Source organism: Callorhinus ursinus, unplaced genomic scaffold (assembly GCF_003265705.2).
Source record: "Callorhinus ursinus isolate GAN/ISIS: 27379988/994484 unplaced genomic scaffold, GSC_fseal_2.0 scaffold11, whole genome shotgun sequence".
NCBI lineage: Eukaryota > Metazoa > Chordata > Mammalia > Carnivora > Otariidae > Callorhinus > Callorhinus ursinus.
In genome coordinates, this window is record NW_027397073.1 from 15,447,134 (window position 1) to 15,462,657 (window position 15,524).

The 15,524-nt window shown below is 41.4% G+C and overlaps 1 long non-coding RNA gene across 2 annotated transcripts; it reads left to right on the top strand.

The window, feature by feature from the left end:
* Window positions 1-1,542: 1,542 nt before the first annotated feature.
* Window positions 1,543-15,171, top strand: LOC141373717 (uncharacterized). Of its 2 annotated transcripts, XR_012379996.1 has the most exons (5): window positions 1,543-1,721; window positions 6,049-6,124; window positions 6,397-6,452; window positions 7,539-7,646; window positions 14,780-15,171. It is a non-coding gene; the product is annotated as an uncharacterized lncRNA (long non-coding RNA). The 2 variants fall into 2 exon arrangements; XR_012379995.1 differs by lacking the exons at window positions 6,397-6,452; window positions 7,539-7,646.
* Window positions 15,172-15,524: the final 353 nt, after the last annotated feature.

Genomic DNA, 15,524 nt, shown 5'->3' on the forward strand with positions numbered 1-15,524 from the left:
GGGATGTATATTTTATTCCTGATGAGTTTATGCCTCCAGGGAAAAAGACTGTGGGGAAAAGTATTTGTAGCCTGTGTTGTTTGTTGCTGACTGTTTTCAGCAGGTTGTTACAAGACAGAGGTGAGCACAAAAAGACACTGCTCATTTTGAAGCAGGAATGTAAGAAAATAGAACTCAGGGATTTGAAGCCTGAAAGAAGGCTCAGTCCCCAAAAGCAAGCATTACAATGAGGAAAACGTAAAAGCAGCAGGGAGCCAGTTAAAACTCAACCTTGCGTCAAGGGACAAATGAGGGACAAGGTATGGTCATCACACTTTGTTAAAAAATCTGTCCATGAATTAAAACGTCTTTGAGTGAATTCCCATTAATGGTGTGGTGTCCAAAAAATCGTTTCATTTGTACAAAATGGCTCAGGGAAAAGACGAAGTCTGCATGTGACTCTCTCATTGAAGCCTGATGGCCTCAGGGAATTGAAATTAAAACCGATAAAGAGGGGCATGAGGACAAAAAAAAAAACAGAGAAATACTATCAACATGAGAATTTTGCCTCAAAAGGAACTGTGGCTATTGCCATATGGAGCTGACTGGAAGAAGATACACGAGAAGCTATGTTTTTGATAAAAGAAGTATTAATCAGCCTGGACAAAACAGGTGGTGGTTATTTAAGAACATGACTTTGGGACTCTAATCTGCTAAGAGCAGGGAGTAGGCTGATAGAGCTGCTCATCCCAAGGAGGACATAGTCTCATTGCCCGCTGCGAATGTGGCCACTGAGAATAATGGAAAAGGGAGACTTTCACAAGTCAGAGCCAGGTTTCAGGAGGATGACTGGATAAGACACCTCTTCCCAGGAAGCAGGACCAGAACGTAATAATCAAGGAAATTTCCCTACGCCCGGGAGGAGCCCTCAAAATGTCTGCCCAGTGGGGTTTAGATTTGCTGTGGACCAGTGTCCACCAGGTGTCTCTCTCATTCCCCCCATTTCTGAATGGGGGTACTTACTGTACTTAGCCTGTCCTTCTACCATTGGAGTGTGGTTGTGTGGGAGGGCAGAAAAGTTGACTTTCTCCTGCACAGGTCCCCAAATCAGTAGGCACCGTATCCAGACCTGACTGTGCATTTCCCCACATCCTGGGTTTCGAACTAAAAGCCATAGGGATAAAACTTGCTGGCAGTATTCCTTGGAGGAAGAGATGAGTGTATGTTGCTTGCAGAAGGAAAAGCGAACTGAATGTTCAGTAGCGAAGGGGGCAGATTTTAGCAGTCATTAGGCTTATTCACCAATTTTTCTGGTTTTAATCTTTCTAAACATGAAAGGAATGCAGCATCTGCCACCTTGAGGGTTAGCAGGTCACGTTACTTGCTCTGACCAATGAAACACAAATGACAATGAACTGTATCATTTTCAGGCAGAAGGCTTTCCAGTGCAATATTTGACTTGTCAGTTTCCTTCCTCCTCCCCCCCAACCCCCCACCGCGCCCCTGCCATGGCAACCACCGATGTTCCAGAAGGTTGAGGCTCCAGCAGCCTCGGTTCCCAAGTAGGAACAATGCAGAGTGGAGAACTCTGCTCACCCAAGATGGATATACAGCGTTGATGAAAAATAAATCTTCGTTGTTCATTACTGCAGCCTAACCTAGCTAAGCTTGACTAATACAGGTGAACGTGGTAAAATCTGAGAAGGTTTTCCTCCTACGTAGAAGGCCGTACCCCTTAACAGGTGAACTTGCTTTTACTGAGCACTTCTGCTAGTTGGTTCTCATATATTTCTGCTGAAATTTTAGCGAGACAAATGATCTACTGTTTTCAGTCACCTCGCTGTAAGGATACCATATTCAGTTATATATGCCCTTGCTGTCAGGTAACATGTTTTTCTTCATTTCTTAACACTTGTATTATACCAGGATTCAATAATATATTCAATTTTTCTTGTTTAAAATTCACCTGCTCACAAACTCGTGCATGGTATTTATAAGCCCATGGAAGAAGACAAACACGTTTATTTTTACATGTTTATAGGAAGAAGAAAGCTGTCCTGAAGCGTTTGGTATGGATTAGGTTACACTGTTGCACCTGAAATCAGCTCTTGGCATTGGGTCACAAGCTTTCACTGCTTGGTAACAGCAAGGATACAAACTCATCAAGGGAAAAAGTCTTCTTCAGACTCTTTAAGGATGGGCATGCAGTGTCCACAGGGTGTGTGATTTTACAAAAGATATGGAAACATTCTTCAAATTAATGCTTTCTCTTCTCCGAAGTCCCTATCATTAATCTTAGTTCTGTGAAAGTGAATCTGTTGGAAGTTAAGATAATAGAGTTCAGGTCTGTTGCCTTCTGATGATCTAATTTCCTTCAGGGATAGGGCTTACAGAATCTAGAGAAATGGAAAATTAACATATTTCCTTCAAATCCCAGACATTTAAAGCAAACTTCTGGCAATGCTGAGCTGCAGTCGGTTAGCAGTGGGATGCTCTGACAAATGTCTGAAGTGTGTGTGTATCTTCACTGTTCTCTCCTCTTTTGTCACTATTGTCTCTTCAGTGTGGAATGTCCCCTTCCTCTGCGACAGTCAACACCCTTCTTGTCTTTCCAGGTCCAGCTCAAATCCAAATCCTTCATGGAACATTTGATGGAGGCAGTAATGATAATAATAGACTATGTTTTTAACTACAAGTCAGTAATCTTTAGGTTCCCATGTGCCAGATGCTGGGTAAACGCTTTGGGTTATTATCTCATTTAATTCTCATTGTAAGCGTATGTCTTGGAACTGTTACTACTCGTGTTAGTCACTCTTTGGCTCAGAATTCCATAATTATAGAAATGCTCTATCATGCCTTTGCAACGGACATACCTGGGTTTGGTTCCTAGCTCTAACACTCACTAGACTAGCTGTGTGATCTTGAACACAGTATTTAGCTTTTCTAAACCTACACGTAGAACAATTAAAAGAACTAACAAGTCATGAGCATGGCTGTGTTCCTGCCATTGGTCCTTCTTCCACAGCCCAGAATACTCTGGGCCTCTTTTGTGTTAAATCCCGTGTCATCTTGGTTCTTGGCTTACTCTTTTATTTTGGTGGAACGCATCGTCCAGATGCTTTCCGAGAAAGTAAATACGAGCCAGAGGCCTATGTTTGTGAGACCTCATATGTCTGAAATTTTATTTATTTGACTGTTTCTTTAAGAGTTGCCTGGAGCCTTCTTTTTTTTGACCTCTTCACGGTTCATCCATGTTAATCAGCTTGTTTCTGGGTTTTTCCACTCTACCAGCTTAGGTTCTGATGTTCTTTCCTTCATCAGGTTCAGCACTATTTATCCGAGTGCTCTCCCACCTTCTGAAAGTGTGTTGCTTTTCCTCTCTTCTTTGTCCTGTGGTTTCATGCTTCTTTTTAAATCCTTTTATCGTAATGCAGTTCCGTTGGGGTTTTAGTGGAAACACAGATACCCACAAGTATTCTGTCCACTATCTTGGACCAGAAGTGCGGACTGCCATTATCTTCACATGAAAATTTGGAAGGACGACTGGAGTTCTCATCCATAGAGAAGGTTACCTTTTTGTATAAAGGAGGAGTTGGGGTGGGGAGTTAATGATTTCCATTTGGGGCAAGTTGATGTTGAAGTTTCCCTGGGACAATCAAACTGAGATTTCTCAGAGACCTTTGGATAGAAGAGCCTGGAGCTTAGGAGAGCTTTCTGGGTTAGATGGGGGTATAGGTAGGCTTCAGGAGGGGGGGAACAGCGAGGAGAGCGTGTGAAGACAGCAAGGGGTGGAGGACAGGGTATCCGTAAGGGTCGAGACAGATGAGAGCATTTTGTAAGGATCAGATTATTATCAAGGCTTTTGCTTTGTTTTGCTACCCGCCAACTTCTGAGATTAAAACCATTTTTTAAGCAGAGTTTCAAACTTCCCCTTTTTTAATTTTTCAAGTAGACTTTTTAGGGGGGAATAATTTTGGGTTCACAGCCAAACTGAGCAGAAAGTACAGAGAGTTCCCATACTCTCCCTGCCCGTACGCACGTACAACCTCCTGACAACACCCCCCGCGAGAGTGAAACCCTTTCTTACGGTCGGTGAACTCCACTGACACATCATTATCACCTGCAGTCCACGCTTTTGCTAGGGTTACTCTTGGTGTGCATTCTGTGGGTTTTGACAAATAGGTAATGACGTGTATCCAGCATTATAGTAGTTTCACTGCCCTAAAGATCCTGTGCTCAATTCTCTTCTTTTTAGGGAGTCATGCAACGTACTCCGACGTCCAGTGCTCTTTCCTGAAGCTTCGCACGAAACCGCAACAGTGAGATAATGGAGATAAGAAAGGTGAAATGGACGGAGGGCTGCTCTGAAAACTCTGGATTACCTTACAAGGTCTAAGTGATTTGTAGCACGTCCCTGAAAACTCCTTCCTCATTAAACCCCCACAGGCTGCAGACAGGCTGGAACCAGCCATCCCGCCACAGAAGCAGGTCATCCCAGCTGATGATCTAATACATGCTGACAGGAAGGCAAATACTCCAACTACATTAGCAAGGCAATGTTACTTGGTTACTAGACAAAATCACGCACACGCTTACTACCTTCAGATACAGTTTATATACATACATCCTTTGAGGGAAAGAGACTTAATCGCTTAAAATGGGAGGATTTGCCTCTGTCACAGCAGAGTGCGGCATGGCCCCTGTGAATGGAATGAGAGGAATGTGAGTCTCAGCTGATGATGACAGTCTCTCTGGAAGGTCAAAATGTTTCTCCAGAAAGGGCTTTGAGGGGTGCCTGGCTGGCTCAGTTGGGAGGGCATGCAGCTCTTGATCTTGGGGTCGTAAGTTTGAGTTCCATGCTGGGTGTAGAGATTACGAAGAAAAAATAAATAATAAATAAAAAAATAAATAATAATAAATAATTTTTAATTTTATTTTTATCAAAACATTTTATTTCAATATTTATATTATTATATTTATTTTTATATTTAGTTATATATTATTATATTATTTATATAAATATTAGAATATTATTAATAATCTTTATTAAAAAATAAATAAACTTAAAAAAAGGAAAAAAGAAAGGGCTTTGAATCTGCCCAGGGTTCTGTGCCATGAAGCAAGATAGAGACAAGTTTGATCTGAAAATATTTAAGGGCAAGTGTTACTGGTTAGTCACCCAGACAATGAAAATATCACCATGGGGTCCCGTAGACTATTTGATTTTGAGCGAAATTACCCGGAAACGTATCCTATGGTTCTGCTAGGACAACGGTTTTCCCTCTTGAGTGCCCTAACCTAATAGGTTAGCCTGGGAAACAGGTAGAGTGATTCCCCAAGGTGTCAGGGGTAGAGTTTTGATTTAACTGGACTGAGAAGGACCTGGGTATCTGTTTATCTTAAAAGCATCTTCTGGTGGTTCTACATGCAGCCAAGGTTGAGACCTACTGCCTGAGTTAGTTTTACCTGTGCTCCCGATACCTGAAGGAGGCCCACATCCACTGACAAAAGTGACCCACCCACTGACAAAAATGAGACCATAGTAACATGATTTGGTGTTGAATGAATGTAAGTCAGTGACCCTCCTGACATCACAGATAAGGAACCGAAGCTGAGAGCGGTGAGGGCCCTCACTCAGAGTCATGCAGGAAGACCTGTACCAGGTATACAATCAAGTTCTCTGCTAGAGATGAAGTTCTTTTGTTTCTTTGTCACATTGTGTTCTATTCCAAATTTCATAAATCAGCTTACCTGGCATGCTTCAAAGATGCATGCTCCCCCGCATGTTTGCACTGCGTGGGACAGGAGAAGGGCCTCTGCCTGGTTTTGTGAGTGTTTATGAGGGGCTTGTTTCCTGTAGAGGGGCTGGGGGTGGGCAGAGGTTGGGGGAAGGATCAGGATAGACCAGGCTTTGGGTGCCCCATCCCTGTTTGCATCATAGCAACTCCAGTTTTAACTGTTTTATATTCTGGTCTTCCGGAGGAAAAAAGTTTTTGAAGGAAAGTGTCCAGTGCCAAGAAATAGAAAAATAATGTTAAAACTAATGATTTTGTCTGATTAATCCTCTAGTGTTGTGAAAGAGAAAACGAAGCTGAGAAGTTAACAGACATTCCCAAGGCCTAAGTGGACGATGGCCCAGCCAAAGGTAACCTGTTGCTCTGTATCTGTTTTTTTAATAGTTATAACCGTAAATCATGTAGGGACCCAAACTTAGAGAATGATGTTAAGTAACAATAATATCTTTATTCCTGATTTTATTAAAAACACCTGCTATGTTTGAGTGTTACGCCTATTGGTTGTCTAGATGGATCTTTTGATGATGTTTAGGAAAAAAAAATCTATTACAAGACAGTTCATCATTAGAATGAGAGCATTATCTGCATCTAAAGAGATCATATGATTTCTCTCTTATTTCAGCTACAAGTGTGAAATATGAATAGACTTCCAAATATCAGTCCTCTCTGTATTTCCAGGTAAATACTTCCTGGCCATGGAGGTTTACTTTTTAAAATTTTTTATTTTAACTTTTTATTTTGAAATCGTTATAGATTCACAGGAAGTTGCAAAGATAGTATAAAAAGCGGTCCCAAGTTCATTCACCTAGTGTCTCCCAATGGTTCCATCTTACATAACTACAGAACAATATCAAAATCAGGAAAGTTGTCCTGGATACAATGTGTACGTGTAGCTCTCCCTCTTTATTTACTTCCCTAATATTTTTTGGTGCTTTTTTTATTGTCATAAGGTATACCTAACAAAAATTATCATCTTAGCCATTTGTAGTTGCAACATTAAATATATTCCCAATGTCAAATGACCATCACCACCAGCCATTTCCAGAACTTTTTCATTATCCCAAACAGAAGCTCTGTACCCAATACACAATAACTCTTCATTTCTCCCTTGCCACAGCCCCTGGCCACCATTTTTCTACTTTCTGCCGCAGTGAATTCGTCTATTTCTGGTCTTTTAAATGGCATTCTTGATTTCAATTTACAGCTTTGCATAAATGTCCCTATTTGTATGGTTTTATCACCTTAGTACTTTACCAGCCGTGCTTTGCAGCCAAGAGCACCACGGATACACAGATTGAGGGAAATGAGATGTTGGTCAAAGGGTACAACCTTCCAGGGGTGCCTGGCTCAGTTGGTTAAGTGGCCAACTCTTGATTTCGGCTCAGGTCATGAGATCGAGCCCCGTGTTGGGCTCTGTGCTGGGCATGGAGTCTGCTTAAGATTCTCTCTCTCCCTCTGCCCATTCCCCCTCCAAAAAAGGGTACAAACTTCCAATTATAAGATGAATACACTCTGGGGATCTAATATACAGCCTGGTGACTTTGGTTAACAATGCTGTATTGTATACTTCAACACTGCTAAGAGAATGATCTTAAATGTTCTCACCACCACCACCCCAACAAAAGAAGAGCAATTACGTGAAGTGGCAGATGTGCTAACTAACCTAATTGTGGTAACCATTTCATAATAGATACATGTATCAAATCACCATGTTGTACACCTTGAACTTACACAACGTTATATGTCAATTATATTTCAATAAAGCTGAGAAGAGAGAGAGGGAGAGGGAGAAGCTGCTGAAGGCCCAAACTAAGCAACTGACTTTATTTCCTCTTCACTTGGAAGATACCGACCTACTCCCTTGTCATTCAGGTAGCCCAATTGCATGTACTGTGACTAGATATTTCTAAAACAGGCAAAAGGGAGAAATGTCACCTTCCCTTTTTATAGACTTGGAATCAAATATAAGATGCTTGCCTTTACAAAGGAAGTAAGTGACTGTCCTCTTGGCCAGTCCTGGTAACGGCTTAAAGTAGAGACATTATATTTAAATATAAACAACTGGTATATAACATTATTTAACTGAGTCTGCTCCCTTTGTCAGGATCATCAATACTTTGATTGCCCAGTCGGTTTCATAAAATAATTTGCACTTTTCTTTATTCTTTACTTAAGAGAATATTCTTTCTGGCCTTTTTATGACCCTTAACAAGGACAGTAAGTTACAACATGACATCAGCATTTTCCCAAATGTTTTAGGGAAAAAGGAAATTTTTTTGTGGTCAAACACACTTAGGAAACATTGATTTAAATTGATTTAAACAGGTTTCTTTACTATAGGACTTTTCAAACCTTTAATATGCTGTGTGTATTACGAATCTTGTGGCATATAGGGTGTGGTGCTTCCAAAACTGATTTTTCAGTGGAATTCCTTTCTCAGCGGCCAGCTTACAGACAAGGAGGCTAGGTGCCAACAGAACACACATTAAGAAGATCAAAATTAGATTAAGAGCAAAGGATGCAACAAAGGCATAGTATTTACTTTGATGAACATCAGTGGGCTTGAATAAGTCAACAGACTTCAGCTGTAACATATTTAAATCTGGTATATTAAAGAATATGTTGATTTTCAAAATACAGTAGAAGACCAGAGCATCCTGCCAATGAGAGTTGACAGTGCCATCAATGGTTAGTAATGAGGTAAAAGCATGAGCCTGTGCATTGGTCACACAGATGCAGAATTATTTTGAGTTTTCTTAGGAGTATAATAAAGCTGCAGTATTGCTTTAAGCTTATGAAAAGTTTCAAGATAAAAGAAATTGTCTTGGAACTCAATAAAAGGACTCAAGGAGCAATATCACCAACAATTAAAGTAAGAGAATAATCATGCTGTCGTCCAAAAACAGTCCTTAAAGATCACAAAAGGTAGATTAATGACTGTATTAGTCAGCATCCCTCAGAGAAATAATATACATATAATCTTCAAAACCCAAGCAGGCACCTTTGAGACCGTTGTCTCAGGTTGACTAACCAGCTGACATTTCCAGAGAGTCTTGGTTCGGCCCCTTTGTCACGACTTCATTGCAGTGGAAATCAGTAGAATTCCAGGCTGTTCTATCTCATTGTTAAATGGGTCTCTGGCCAGACGTACCTGTTATATCAGGAAATACAGACCAGAATTAAAGTGCAGGAGAGTAGAGATCCAAATGCAAGGTCTAGTTTATGACCTTAGGTAAGTCATTTCCTGGGTAGTCTCAGTTTCCTTACCTGTGAAATAGAAACGCGACGGTCTCAGCACAGCAGAAGCATAGCAAGCTCTCCGCAGGACCCCTAGACACACCGAACTGAACGGTCTCAGCACAGCAGAAGCACAGCAAGCTCTCTGCAGGACCCCTAGACACACCGAACTGAACGGTCTCAGCACAGCAGAAGCATAGCAAGCTCTCCGCAGGACCCCTAGACACACCGAACTGAACGGTCTCAGCACAGCAGAAGCATAGCAAGCTCTCTGCAGGACCCCTAGACACACCGAACCGAGGACAGTGGCCAGGATGGTGGGAGGGATGAAAATCTACACGCATTTGGAGAAAATGGGCATAGTTAACCAAATACAAAAATACAGTCTTGGAGGGCAGGATAATTGCCTTTGAGTATTTTGAAAGCTATTCTGTGGAAAACATACTAAATTTTAAAACCTGGGCCAAAGGGTGGAAGTGACAAGATACGTAGCAAGGAAGATTTTTTTCCACAGAGGTGTTTATAAACGGTGTGATCTGGAGGCGCCTGGGTGGCTCACTTAGTTAGGCGTCTGACTCTTGTTTTCCACTCAGGTCATGATCTCAGGGTCATGAGATCGAGCCCCGAGTTGGGCTCCGCACTCAGCAGGGAGTCTGCTTGAGATTCTCTCTCTCTCCCTCCCCCTCTCCTTCTCTGTCTGCCCATCCTCCCTTCAAATAAATAAATCTTTTTAAAAAATAAATGGTGTGATCTGATTTTGTGCTGTTGAATTTCTTATCACTAGGAAGGAGTGATAGAGGACAAATGATGACTTCTGTTACAAGGGCATTCAGGGTTCACATGGGAAGGGCAACTGGAAAGCATTACGGTTGTCTTCAAACTTAAAGCTCTAATTCTCTATATCTATCTAGATTATTTTATTTAAAAATGAACTAACGTATGAGAAAAAAAGTTGAAAAGACTTAGACTTGTAGATGCCAGGTGATACCTCAAATATAAGGATGACAATGTGACTGGCAAGAGAGCCTTGCAAAGCTCATGTTCATGTATAGCGCTGGCATGCAGGAATAAGGAAAAGTTGAGTGACTAAAAGTACAATCCGTTCAGTGAGAGAAATAGAGTGAAAACTTTTAGCCACAGGAGGGAAATGGTCCCCAATTTTCCTTGACCCTCTGCCCATCTGTATTTTAAGAATTTGTTGGAGGGAAAATATGGAAAGTTAAGACAGGACTGGGGGAAGGGAACGAACAATCGACATTCACTCAAAACAAGGCTGGTTTTAGAGGTGCCCTATAAAGAGGGCAGGATTGCAGCTCTTATCTTTGCCCCCCAGCTCCCAGCTCCCAGTTATGGGACTGACTGATATGTCCCACAGAGGGTGACTGGAGATTATCTACATGACAGGGAAGAAAGTTGCTGATCGCCTATGTCACTTAGAGTGTCTTGTTCAGGGACCAAGAAGGCATCCTACAGAAAGCTCAGCATGTGACAATTCTTAGACTATCGTGTAACTCTTGGGTTATGCAGCCTTGCACATGTAGGTTTTCAAGTAAATGGCATACCTTTTATACATGTGGTACAAGACATTAGCACACACCTTAGTGCCGGAGGCATTTTTAATTTTATCAGATTTATTCACCATTAAGTAACCTATGTGTCACCAACCTTGTCCTGCAAACACTTCACATTTACCACAGAATGGTGACTACACTCAGAATTACTCAACTGGGGGCATCCCTGAAGGAATTGACATCTCATTTATATTGAGTCCAATTTTTTTTTCTACATTAACATTTCACACTATCCCTCTTCGATGGTCTGCTGGAGAAATGCACTCATTTGGCTTACCTAGGAGAGCCTATCTTTCTTGGCAAGGCAGACAGAGTTGGTGGTGGTCTTCATTAAAGCCTCAACAGGTTTTAATTCTGATGGTGACCAAGAGTGTGACCTAACATCCTCTCTGACCACTTGAGTATGAGGCTAAACCATTAAGTATGATTCTGGAGAGCTCTTTAGAGGCAACAACTTTAAATATAGAGAGAACGGGAAAGGAAAGAACCCCAGAGACATACGACAAACTCTGTTCTGCTCAGGAAATAACGACCACCAATTGCAGAAATCCAAGAAAAAGCCTCAGGACTGGAGCAGAGATGAGTGAAAAGAGTGGATAAATGAGGAAAAGGATTACAGCATTAGTACCTCCCAGGGGAGGAAATACGGTGGTCAGGAAGTGGTTCGAAACTATTCAAGGAAGCCAAATCTATGAAAAGCCAGAGTGAGGAAATAGGGAATATTTCTTTAAAACAGTGGAAATCATGAAGAGGCAATTCTAATCCATCTCCCACGTGGTCACTTGGAATCCTCCTACATAAACACTATGATATCCGAGAGTGTCTGAAGGATAGAAAGGCAGATGAGCAAAGAAAATTGATTATAAAGGCCTTCCCGATGTCATGGAGATGCACTTTATCACCTACTCGTGTGAGGTGGAAGATAAAGTGAAGCATGCAGGTATTGCTTATACATCATCCCTAACGCAGTCTACACATGACATTGGATAACCTTGGCAGATGTGAGAGGGAGGAGAAGTGTCAACAAACGACAAGCTTTTAGCTCCCAGTTGGTCTCCCAGTGGAAAATGGCTCCCAGAGGCCCCCTAAGGAAGAACTCTCTGGGAGAACTGCTTTAGTCTACAGGCCAACACTCCAGTTCTCCCCCAGAGGAGAGATGATCCTAGAGCTCACTCCTATTCCTCTTCCCCAGAAGGAAAAGAAATGCAAGTTCTTCAAGGTGAGGTTAAGACATGGCAAGTAATACAGAGATGGATTGAGAATGGGTAAAATCCCATAGGGTTTTTCTCTGTCTTAAAACTTTTGTATTCCCATGAGCCTGCAGGCAATCCTATGACGTCATGACTACAAACGCTCAGCATCCGATACTCCAGAAGGGAAGAGGTGGGAAAGGTAGAGCGTGGGAGTCAAGAGTTCAGCCCAAACATCCCAACGCGAGAAGGATTCTCGGCTGCCTGGAGCCACTTTGAGAAGCCAGTGGTTATCAACACCATGTGACACTCTAGCAGCTTCCAGACTAGAGGTCCCGGCAATAATCCCATCTGTAATTCCAGGTCCAAGCAACAGTCATTTAGAGACACTTGCTCCCAGGGGCTGGGCAAGGCCATGTTGCTGCTGAGGAGCTGGCAGAATACACAGCTATAAAAAATGACATCTCAACGCTGTAGGTGTTAAATATCACAGGGATAGATAGTACAAAGGTCTGTGAGTTTTCAGAGCCAGAGACGGCCGATGACAGACTCTTGAGCTTCTGTCCTTCAATTTCAGGCTAAGTGGGTGCTCCAGTGACCTCAAGCTTTGGCTGTGTCCCAAAGGCTTAAGGTAGAGATACAAACGCATATTATATAAACCAGGATTGTGTGGTCATTGCAAAACCAGTCATGCAAAATCTACAGTCATAGGATGTAGGCAACATTCTGACAACGGCCATGATTCACTGAAGAAGAGGGGAATGAGCCAAGCAAGCACATCCTATTAACTGATTCTTAAATAGGTCACCTACCTTTTCTCTCTATGAATCTATCAATGTTTTTAGGGCCAGAGAACCAATTTAGCAATGGAAAAGACCACTGTAACTTATTCCCTAAGTCTCTACCTAAGTTCTGTGGCTAGGAAGAGAGAAAAGAAAATACAGGCTTTGGGGAGCTTTATTATTATTTTTTTTTTGAAGATTTTATTTGTTTGACAGAGAGAGCACAAGCAAGGGGAGGGGCAGAGGGAGAGGTAGAAGCAGGCTCCCCACTCAGCAGGGAGCCCGATGCGGGGCTCCATCCCAGGACCCTGCAATCACAACCTGAGCAGAAGGCAGACGCTTAACTAACTAGCCACCCAGGCGCCCCTGTGGGGAACTTTATAATCTAATTTGGAATTTATGATCTAGGTTGGAACATCAGGTGAACAGACAAAACGGCTAGATACGTGGGGAGTGGGGTAGGGATGTGATAGAGCATTAGGGGCTGGAGAAGCCAGGTGGGTTAGGGACCCAGTGAGGACACAGAGAAGCTTGGGTCAGACATACAAGGCTGGGTTGCATTTGGGGACCTGGCTATCTGGCAAGGGCAAAGCCTGGGACTTTTTGTTCAAGGAGCAGAGAGCGATTCACCTAACAAGAATAGGAGGTTTTTGGGGAACCTGGGTGGCTCAGTTGGTTAAGCATCTGCCTTCAGCTCAGGTCATGATCCCAGGGTCCTGGGATCGAGCCCCACATCGGCTCCCTGCTCAGCAGGCAGCCTGCTTCTCCCTCTCCCTCTCCCTCTGCCACTCCCCCTGCTTCTGCTCTCTCTCTATGTCAAATAAATAAATAAAATCTTAAAAAAAAAAAAAGAGACAACCCATGTTCAGTACCTAACACAGTGCCTGCACAGGCAAGCTGGCAACAAACATTAGCTCATATATGTTTTTAGTCTCCATAAGAGTAGGCACTGTGTCTGTCATTGTTTCCTAACACAGCATATAGTAAAGTGTCAAGACATGTTCTAGAATAAGTGAATATATAAATATATATTTATATATAAATGATACAAATATTTATGTTTAAGTATTGACATAGAAATAATATAAACATTACATTTAAATATTTATATTAAATACTTACATATAAATGTTTAAGTATAAGTAGTATATTTATAGATATTTATATATAAATAATATAAACAAATGAACAAAAGGTACAAAAAAGCAAAGCAACCCAAGTGAGCATACTCATGTCATCAACAAGAGTACCACGTTTCTTTAAACCAGTTGCCACATTTATTTAGATAGAATTTCCTCTGTATGAGTATTTCCTCCTTCAGTCATGGGAAAAGCAAACAAACAAAACACAAAGAACCTGATATCTCATTGATGGCATTACAATTAAAAAGAGGATTATCCAAAGGAATTATATATGGTAACATTATCATGTTCAAATAAATCCAATTATTCATTTGTAAAAGTTCAATTAGTGTTCAGCTTTCTCTATAGAAAAACAGCAAATATCCCTGTCCATTATATAAAACCTTAGCTAATTTGTTCAGGCACACAATACACAGCTACAGGACAATTTCAAGACCAGTATTTTTTTTTTTTACTGATAAATGATGCCCTATATAATTACGATTAGTTATAATAGCCAAAAAAAATCAGTATGATATTGAATTCAGCAGGTGAGTTACTGTAACATAAGTTAATTGGAATTGAAATCTGACCCTGGGCATGCACCTGGCATATTTTATGTAGTGTCCGACTGAAAAAGATCAATGGATTTGACTAGCAGGCCACAAGGACAAGTGTTGGTGCTATGACCTTCACACTCACTGAGGGCTTTGGATGTGTGATATCTCATCATATTTACAGTTCGAGGGATTAGGGCAGGTAATCTGGAAGATGCATTTTGGAATTCTGCCTACCACAAGCCCTCAATGTTATCCATGTACCATATTCATTCATCTCTCCCCACGTGGCTAGACCAGTCTTCTACAGAGAATCCTGTTGGAAGGGTAAGTTCTCCCGTGCCATATTCTTGTTGTTCATGTTTGCCATGATCAGACAATTGCTTAACTCAGATGTCTTCTTCATTTGGCTTACACAGACAGAGCTAAAGTCTATTTCAGTCGAACGAATCTTTAAAATATGCCGCAGACCCAGCATTAAGAGAATTGAAACCATGATGAAATTTCAAATTCTTGCTGTTTTACCTGATCTTATTGTTAATTACAGAATTCTGCAGAAGGAGTCTTCAAACTTGCGATGATGTCAGCTGACTTCCCAACTAAGGCTGTTCCACGGGCCCAAAATCTTTCAATACATACAAATTGGAATTGGAATTGGAAAAACTTTTGGCCAATTTGTAGCAGGTTTTCCAGTTTCACTGACATTGTGGAAACCTAAATCGGCTTCTCCCTCAGGATCATCGTCAGAGTCTGGAAATATCCATCAGCCAGAAACACAGTCCAAGATTTTATGTTTTCTGGTTTTTACAAACTGTCAGTTTTGATTTTTATTGAGCAATAAGAAATTTAGTTGTTTATTGGAACAAACAAGGCTAGTGACAATTCTTTCCAAGTGCTGGATCTTTCCATTCACTTTAACTAAATAAAGTATTTCTGGTATGCCCATAAGAAGCAAGAATGTAGAACTGCAGAGCATGCATTAGGAAAGGATTTGCAATGCCTCCTACAGGTCATTTCCCCATGATCAGCCTATTTGCATTTTGTGTTCTTTATAAATCTTCGCAAATACAAATTGGATACAAATTCCATTCCCTCATGGTAAAATTGGAAGATGCTTTAAAAAATTAGTTAACTAGTAAATTCCATGACTACCTCTTTGTTTTAAAGCAAACAAAGCTAGCATCATGTCTATGATTAAAGAACTTAGAGAAAGTTCTTTAATCAGGCTCACACCCCCTGAGCCTGGATATTCCCACCCTGAAGAGGTAAGGGTGCAGGCTGCAGGGGTGTGT